A 9,115-nucleotide genomic window follows, 5' to 3' on the forward strand; every position below is an offset into this window, starting at 1 on the left:
ACCTTCTATCTGATATATCCTTAGTTGTGTAATTTGAATTTTTGACTAGAGTAATTTTGCAGAGAGGCCTATGTGGTTCCTGCTGAATATTGTTGATAGTGCTTAAAAAATTCACTCCCCTTTCACTGGAAACTGACTGATCTTGAATATATCTTGGTTTAATCATGCTCTTATCCCTACCACTATCTTCTATTGAAAAAATGCTTTGCCCTGTAACACTCTTTGAACCTTCTTGTCTTTTTTTGGATCTCCATTTTGCTGTTGACTTATTCCCATGAGTCATTAATGGATGACTCTTCTGATCAACCACTATAATAGATTTGAGCCTTACCTTAGCTTCTATCATATTCTTATTCTCATCCATGGCTTTCCTATCAGTCTGCAAAGGATGAATTGATCTCTCATTGTTATGATCAATCGATGTGGAAGTTTCTTGATCTGAGTACCTTTGTCTCAATTTCTTCTTCTGAAATCTTATCCAAGGAAACTTCCTGTTAAAGTCTGAGGTAAGTGGCAAAAGTTTTGAATCGAATTTTCTTGTTATCATCTAGCTTGATGATTTTTGAAATTTTCCCCTCAAATGTTTGAAGATTTAAATCATAAGATGCTCTGTTTGTTTTCACCTTCCTATGCATTTGAAATGGTTGATTAAACTTGGTTTTGATGAGCAGTTTCACATTATTGCAACACTTAAAAGAGGAATCAACACCTATGAGATCTCCCAATGTAGACCCTAATGACCTAAGGATCTCTATTTGATTCAATTCTGGCAGTAAGGATTGGATACTAAACTAGGTTGAACACATAAAATCTAACCCTTCTATGTTGAAATTTGGCCTCCATTCCACAAAATTAACAACATAACCATTGAAATAGGATTTAGACACATCAATAAACTCTTTTTTAACGGAATCATCCATACACCGCAAATAAAGAATTCTATCCAAAAAGTGAGAAATACTTACCTGTTCTTCACAGTTGTCTTCTAACCAATCTGAGAGAAGACATAGATCTTCCTTCGGGCCATTCCATATTGCAAAGATTCCCACTTCTTGATAGTCACACCATAAATCTTCAATTTCCTCATTGGCGATGAAGATGGAGTTAATTTCATCTTTTGAAGGTGCTTGAGAGCCTAACTGACCCCTAGGGTTTGGTGAAACTATAGAGACCTTAGCTACAGGTCGACAATGCAGAGGAATATATAAAATCGGATGTAGAAAACCATAAGCTACATTAGACCTTAATTTAGTGGAGTGTAATGGATTGGTAGTCACTAATAAATCAGATCCTACTGGATAATATAGCAACTTGCTCAGACAAGGGTGAGCATACTTTGTTTGGTTAAAAACTCTAATATGTTCATCCAAGCTATCAATGGTAAAAAAAGGCTGAGGTCACAAGTTACCTAATATTCCTGAAATATTATGACAGGGATCGCCCTGAGAAATCTTAGAGTCGGATAATCGTTCATTTGATTCCTTTTGTTGAGAAATCGTCTCATGGTGGATGTGCCACTTCTATCAATCTGTCTCTTCCAATCTATCCAAAATTAAGAATCTGTTCGCTATCTTAATTAAAAAGTAAGGGTTCTTCCAATGGATGGCTGAGGGCTGAGATCTACATCGGTCCTTCAGAACAGACTTTAGTTGTCTGCCTGTGTCTTGAAATCTCTTAGGGTTTTTGTTTCTATGCCCACGAATCTACTCGTGAGTTTGCTTTGCTTTTTTCGCATTAAGACCAAAATTTGCCATTTTTTATTTTATTTAAAATAATATGTTAAAAGAGAAAGGTTTTAGTTTTTAAATTATTTTAATTTATTTTTTGTATTAGTTTAGTTTTTTCTTTAAATATTGTTTAACAGTTTCTATAATTTATTTAGCCAATAGAATATTTGTAAGAGACATTATTTTTTCATATTATTTTTTTGTATTTCTCTTATTAATTTTTCATAATTAATTTTTTCATGAAGTTTTTAAAAATACTTTTTTCATATTTGATGAATTGAATTTAAATAAATAATATTTATTAATCTATTTAAAAGATTTTAGTAAATATTATGTTATTTAAATTTAAAATTATTAATAATATAATTTGTTCACATACAATTATATTTTTAAAAATAATTTTATTATCTTCTCATTGCAAACACAAATTTTTGATAGTTTATATAAATGTTTTTTAATTACCAAGAAAGGATTTGGCTAATACTTGAGAACATAAGTGACCTTTTGTCAAATAAATTTTGTAAAAAATAATAATAATAAAAGCCCCTTTAATAGAATGGTTATAACTAAAAGGAGTGAATTCCCTACCCATACCATGAATAGCCCTCCATACACCATACCATTCACTCTACATTAACGTACTGATAGTCTTTTGCCTTTACAATAGTCTTATTAGAAGGTAATATTTTAAAATCATTCTAAAGATTTAAAATACTTTACCTTTTTACTATCAATATAATATAATATTTATCCTTCAATTTTTTGACATAGTATGAAATGATTTATTGATTATATCTAAAAAAATTTAAAACCTTTTTACAATATATTTAATTTAAGATTTTGAATTAAGTTATTATTTAATTTTTTTTGATTTTTAAGTTATTTTCAATTGTTTGATTCAAATTGAAAATTTAACAAATTCAGAAAAAACAGAATGACTTATTGATTATATTAATCTACTATAAAAATTTTGTTCCACTTAATTTAACTTTTTTAATTTTAATTTTTCTTTAGTTAAATTATGATATTGTTTAAATTTTTCTCTTAAAAATTTAATATAAAATTATTGATTTTAAAAATAAATTATATTATTTTTCTATCTTTCTTTAATCTCATTTTTCAAATAATTAATTAATCAATCATTTTTTAAATGTATTTGAACCTATATTAAGTTTGAATAAAGAAATTAATTATGTATGAAAAATTAAATTCTAAATAGAGTTCATATTTTCCTAAGGTATATGTTAGTTATTTATTGTACTTATAGACTAGTACTATTGCATTCAGTTTGTAAGATTACTCAATTAGTTTAACAACAATCCACCAATCACAAACAATGATTTTCTAATTATTAAAATCTTTCTAAAGCTTTGCTATTAATTTATAATTTTTATATTTTATAAAAAAATTATGATTGGTTGAATAGAATTTGTGTTATAAGAGCCCTTTTTTCGGAGGTTCTCCATATTGCAATATTTTCGGCTAAAATTTATGATAGAAAACATGGTTAATATAAATTGTGAAGTTATTTTGCACAAAATCAAATAGTATATTGAATTAATATGATTATTAGTTTTTCTCCACATTTAATCTCTATTCAATATGTTTTACTAAATATTAACACTACACTTCACTTTTTTTAACACACTCATCCTAAATTCTGAAACACCTTTTACTCTCATTATATTGTACTATTTGTCTATGAATCATTAACTTATATTATTATATTATTATTTTAATTAGTGAAGTATTATAAAATAAAATCAAAATTATATTATAATGTATTTATTATACATAATTTTTTTACTATAATTATAATTAACGACAAGTACATGCCACTACGTGGCACTTGTTTATTTTGTGATAAGGTTATAGGCACATTTTCAATTTTGTCATTTTCATCATACTACCAATTTTCCTAAGCATGTACATGTTAGATTAAATTATTTAATTTATTTTATTATCTCAATATAATGAATTATAATAATAAAGATACTTTACAATCAACTAAATTGCAACAATTAGTCAAATTTGTTGATTTTAAAAATAGATTATATATATATATATATATATATATATATATATATATATATATATATATATATATATATATATATATATATATATATATATCTTTCTTTGGTCTCCCTTTTAAAATAATTAATTAATCAATTATTTTTAAAATGTATTTAAAAGAAAATATGTTTGAAATAGAGTAAAGAAATTAATTATGTATGGAAAATTAAATTCTAAATAGAGTTTGTGTTTTCCTAAGGTAGTTATTTTGATATTTTCACAACATTATAGGCAGGTTTTCAATTTCTATCATTTTTATCATACTACCAATTTTTTTAATCATGTACATGTTAGATTAAATTATTTAATCTATTTTATTATATTAACTTTAATGAATTATAATTTTTTTTTAATACTATATAATCACATTAGTCAAATTTATTGATTTTAACTAGTATAGAATCAAAACAAAACAAATAAAATTGTTTTAGTCTTATATAATAAATTTTGTAATCTCCCTTTTCAAATAAAGAAACTTTTAATACTATTATGCAGACAAAGTTACAATAAGAAAAGTTTGTATATTAATTTTTTTCAATTGAAAAATTTAAAGAACACTAAATGAATTTAGATAAAAAAATATATTTTTAAGTTTAAAACAAACTATTTAAAATAACTTTAAAATAAATCATAAATTAATTCAAAAATTTTAATTGAGAACAATGGCACTGAACGAATGCGATTCAAAGTTTCCCACAAAGCATAGAAATTGATCACTAATACGAAAGTACCTTTGAAGAACCTAAAATTGGATGCAAGTTGATCCGACTGTGATTCGACGCCTGCGACGTGGATAATTTTGTGGAGGAGATTCGCTCCTCCACCCAGTTTGGCCGTCCTACTCTAAACTGTCTTTTTTCCATTTCCTTTCTGCATTTAATTTTTATTTTGATGGAAACTGGCTCCGATGGTTTTATTTTGCAAACCCTACTGAATAGCATTGTTCGGCATGCTTCTTCGACTAAGACTTCATCGCTCTCCTCACCATTACTTGGTAATCTGCCTTCTCCTTCAGCTAGTTTAAAGGAGGTCTCTAACAATATTTTGCCCTCTGGTAGTAACCCTAGCTCCTTGGCCCAACCACAGAGGAAAACTTTCGCGAAAACAATGGTGCCATCTAACCATGGCATCCCAGTTGATGCAAAATTCGTGTAGGTGGTTGGAGGCAAGCGATCGTTCGAGGAAGCTAATGGTTTTACCAAAGTCTTGACCGAATTTGTTATTTCTCCTAATGATGCTATGTTGAAGGAAATTGCATTGGAGAAGTCTTGGCTTTGTGACATTGCAATCTTCTTCGCATGTGTGGATGTTGAAAAATGCCCTCCTAGGAAGTTTTTAGATGATTGGTTTCATAAATTGTGGAATTTAAAGCTTGGATTAAAAATATCATTCTGTAGGCAGGTTCAGAAAGGGCTTTTCATTATATTTTTTAACAATCATGAGGCTCAAGTGGAAGCCCTCAAACGACAATATTGGAATGTAGGCAAAACCTCATTTAGGGCTCTTGCTTGGTCTCATGATGCAATTTGTGATGAAGTTTTAGCTCTGTCCTCCCCCAGGTGGCTTATTTTAAAAGATGTCCCACCTTTTCTATGGAAATTCCTTGCTCAGTTGCTTTCTCCCTTTGGCTTAATTATCAGGATTGATGAAACTTCTAGGTTGGTCTCCAACCTTGATGCTAGGGTTCTAGTTTCTCTTAAACCAGGGGTTGACATCCCCCAAAAACTTACCTTGAAAATTTGTGGCGATGTTTTTTCCTGCCCAGTTGAAATGCTTGGGGGTCTTAATGCATGTTTTTGTGCAAAAAGGAAGGGCACATCCGAAAAAATTGCCCTATTATCAACAAAAGAAACACTGAAATATCTCAAGGGAACATACCTAGCGATTCTAATAACAGAGAACTTGCCATTGTGCCTGTTACCTCGGCTCCTAAACGTAGCCTAGACCAATCTTTGGGTAAGTCCTCGAATGAAAACAACATTGCTAATCCCTTAGTTAATCAACCTAAAGCTATTCAACCCATGGTCATTATGAACTAGAAAGATTCTTTGAAGGATAGCGAGGGTTTCCAAACTGTGAAAAATAAGAAACCTAGGAAAAAGAATGCTTAGCAATTGGCTTTAGATCAAATTCGTGCCACCACTAAATCTAACCCTTTTGCTGCTTTGGCATCTCCTAACCTGTTGATTGAAGCCGAGCCCTATGTGGAAAGTATAATGCTTAATATAAACACTTCTAAAGGTCAGAATGGTAAGTCTGGTGATGTTACCATGAGTGAGGGCCCTGCATGTGAGGTTAAGGATCGTCCTAACTTGAATGTAGCTCCCCCTTCTGATGGTAACACCATCAACCTTTCCAACTCTACTCTTAAAGAATTAGAGGATGATTATTTTATTGAAGTCATACTTGCCGACAATAATTCTAATAAAACTACTTCTCAAAAGTTGGTTGGGAATAGTTTTATGAAGAATTTTGGAAATCCGGATAGTATGGTGACCCAGACACTTGATGGATCGCATATTATTGGGGATTTCAACATGGTTGAATCTCAGTTGAAGCTCTCTCAGTCTAATTTTAGAGAAGTTGAAGAAGATCCCTTTCTGGGTCCGAATGCCTCTAAGAAGAAAGGCAGACCCTTGGGTTCTAAGAACAAAAAGAAAGGGGAGATTTTGACTCCCATTATTGGCCCCCTCATGCATTCTTCATCATGAAGTGCATATCTTGGAACATAAGAGGCCTCGAGTCTCCTGATAGGAAGCATATTATCAAGAGATTTTTATTAGGGCATAAGAATATAGACTTTCTCATGATGCAAGAGCTTAAGGCTGTTAATTTTCTTCTTAGCTCTTCTTTGGACTTTATCTAGAGGGATGCCATTCCAAGGGGAAAGGTGGTGTTGCTCTATTAATCAATCCTTATTGGGGAAAGTATATTAATTCCTTTGGTAGCTCCCCTTGCAATTGTGTGGCTTGGGCCATAATTGAGTTCAATGGCTCCTCATTTGGGGTGTGCTCTGTCTATGCCCCTAATGAGGTTAAAGACATAATTATTCTTTGGAATTGGCTTTGTAACTTATCCAACATTCCTTGGATCCTGGCTGGAGATTTTAACATGGTCGAGAATCAAGAGGATAAACTTGGTGGCCTTCCCTTTGCCTAGAAGCATCAAGAGAAAATTTACTAGGACCAATGTAAACATAAACTTAATTTGTTTGATCCTTTGGAGGGACAAAGAAATGTTACCCCTGGCCTCTGGTTTACCTAGTGCAACTTTCAACAAGGGCATAATAGAATTTATTCTAAGCTTGTTAGGTTTTATGTTAACTCGATTTTTTCTCCTTTTCTCCCAATCATCAGCAATCCCCTATTTTTGCTTCATCTTCTACCCTTTCTGATCATCTTCCTATTATTGCCCTCATCAATATTAGGAATGCTCTTCCTCCTAGCACCCATCATAATGATAAATTTATTCTTAACACTTCCTTACTTAATGATCAGGACACCATTATTGCTGTTAAGATGGTTAGAATGTTCAATCTTGTTAACAACTTCTCTTCCCATGTGGACCGTTGGAATAGGAATGTCTCCTCTTGGAGAGTTATATTCCAAACTTTAGGCCAACTAAAGGCTAAAAATTATAGGAGAGTTGAAAATGACTTGAATGCCTGCTTGCAATCTGCTGAATTGGATGCTCAAGCTAATCCCACTTCGATCCCTAGTGTTAAATGTGTCTTGGCTATTAGGGACTCCCTGAGGAGACATCAGCATGTTAAAACCATTGGAGCTGCTATTAGAGGGCATCAACAATGGTTAAAATTTGGGGACAAGGGCTCTAAATTGTTTTTTAATTATCTCAAACTTAAATAGAGTAAGGAGAAAATTGATAGAATTGTCATTGATAATCAGGAACTCAGTGACATCAATGTCATTGTTGCTACCTTTGAAAACTTTTATAAAAAAATATTTAGGTCTGGGGACAGTAGCATTGCCAAGGAGCTTAGGAATAAATGCAAGGCGCTTATTCCTAAATTTTTTTCTGGAAATGATGTTGGTACTCTTAGGGCTAGGATTTCTCTCCAGGAAATTATCGATGCTATATCTGCTCTTAAGAAGGATAAGGCTCCTGGGCCGAATGGTCTGCCTGCTGAATTTTATAGATCTAATATTGAATGGATTGCTAAAGATTTGCTTGAGCTTTACTCAGAGGCTTATGATCGCGACACTCTTGGTAGCTCTATTAATATGGGGATTATCAAACTCATCCCCAAAGATGGAGATAAATCTCTCATCAAGAACTGGAGGCCTATAACTTTGCTCAATGTTTCTTACAAAATTCTTGCCAAAGCCTTGGCCTCTAGGCTTGTCAATGTTCTTCCTAATTTTATCTGCCCCACCCAAACTGGCTTCATCAAGGGGAGATATATTTTTGAAAATCTTGTTACTAGTTGGGAATCTATGGAGTGGGCTAAGTCATCTAATCAAAATGTTGCTATGTTTCTCCTTGATTTTGAGAAAGCTTATGATCGTGTTGAGTGGGATTTCATCCTTTCTATTCTCCAGGCCTTTGGCTTTCCTACTTAATTTATTAGATTTGTTCAAGTCCTCCTAAAGGACTCCTCTGCTAGAATTGAAATCAATGGTCTTTTATCCAACCCTATTCCCCTGTCCCGATCTATCAAGCAAGGCTATCCTCTTGCTCCTGCTCTCTTTGTTATTGCCTCTAATGCTTTGTTCTATATTCTTAGAGATAATACTATTTCCCCCAAGGTCAATGGGATTTTGCTTCCTAACAATTCTGAGATTCTTAATATCCAATTCGCGGATGATACCTCTCTTTTCCTTGAGTTATCCTGTCTTAACATTCAACATCTTAATCAGAAGCTTGAACTCTTTAAGGCCATTTCCGATGCTCGCATATCTAAATCCAAATCTATTATGCTTGGCTGGAAAGAGGAACCTCCTGATTGGCTCCTTCAATTTGGATATTCTTGGGGGGGACCTAGCAAGATTGTTAGGTATTTGGGGGTTCCCTTTTCCATCTCCCCTTCACTCAAAGACATGTGGATTTGGGTTAAGGACATAATTTTCAAAAAGCTTTACAAATGGGATAACAGGGTTCTTTCCCTCGCTGGTAGAGTGCAAGTTTGTCAAAAAATTCTTTCTTCTTATAGTATTTATTATTCCTCAATTTGGATGTTTAGCAATTATCAAATTTTTGAAATTCAGAAGGCCATTAGGAGATTCTTATGGTTTGATGGTAAAGGAAATAAGAAAAAACATGCTGTTAGATGGAGCTAGTGTCACATTGATAAG

The sequence above is a fragment of the Cupressus sempervirens genome, chromosome 10 (genome assembly GCF_028749045.1).
Source record: "Cupressus sempervirens isolate cs-2001-9-10 chromosome 10, ASM2874904v1, whole genome shotgun sequence".
In the NCBI taxonomy this organism is placed as follows: Eukaryota; Viridiplantae; Streptophyta; class Pinopsida; order Cupressales; family Cupressaceae; genus Cupressus; species Cupressus sempervirens.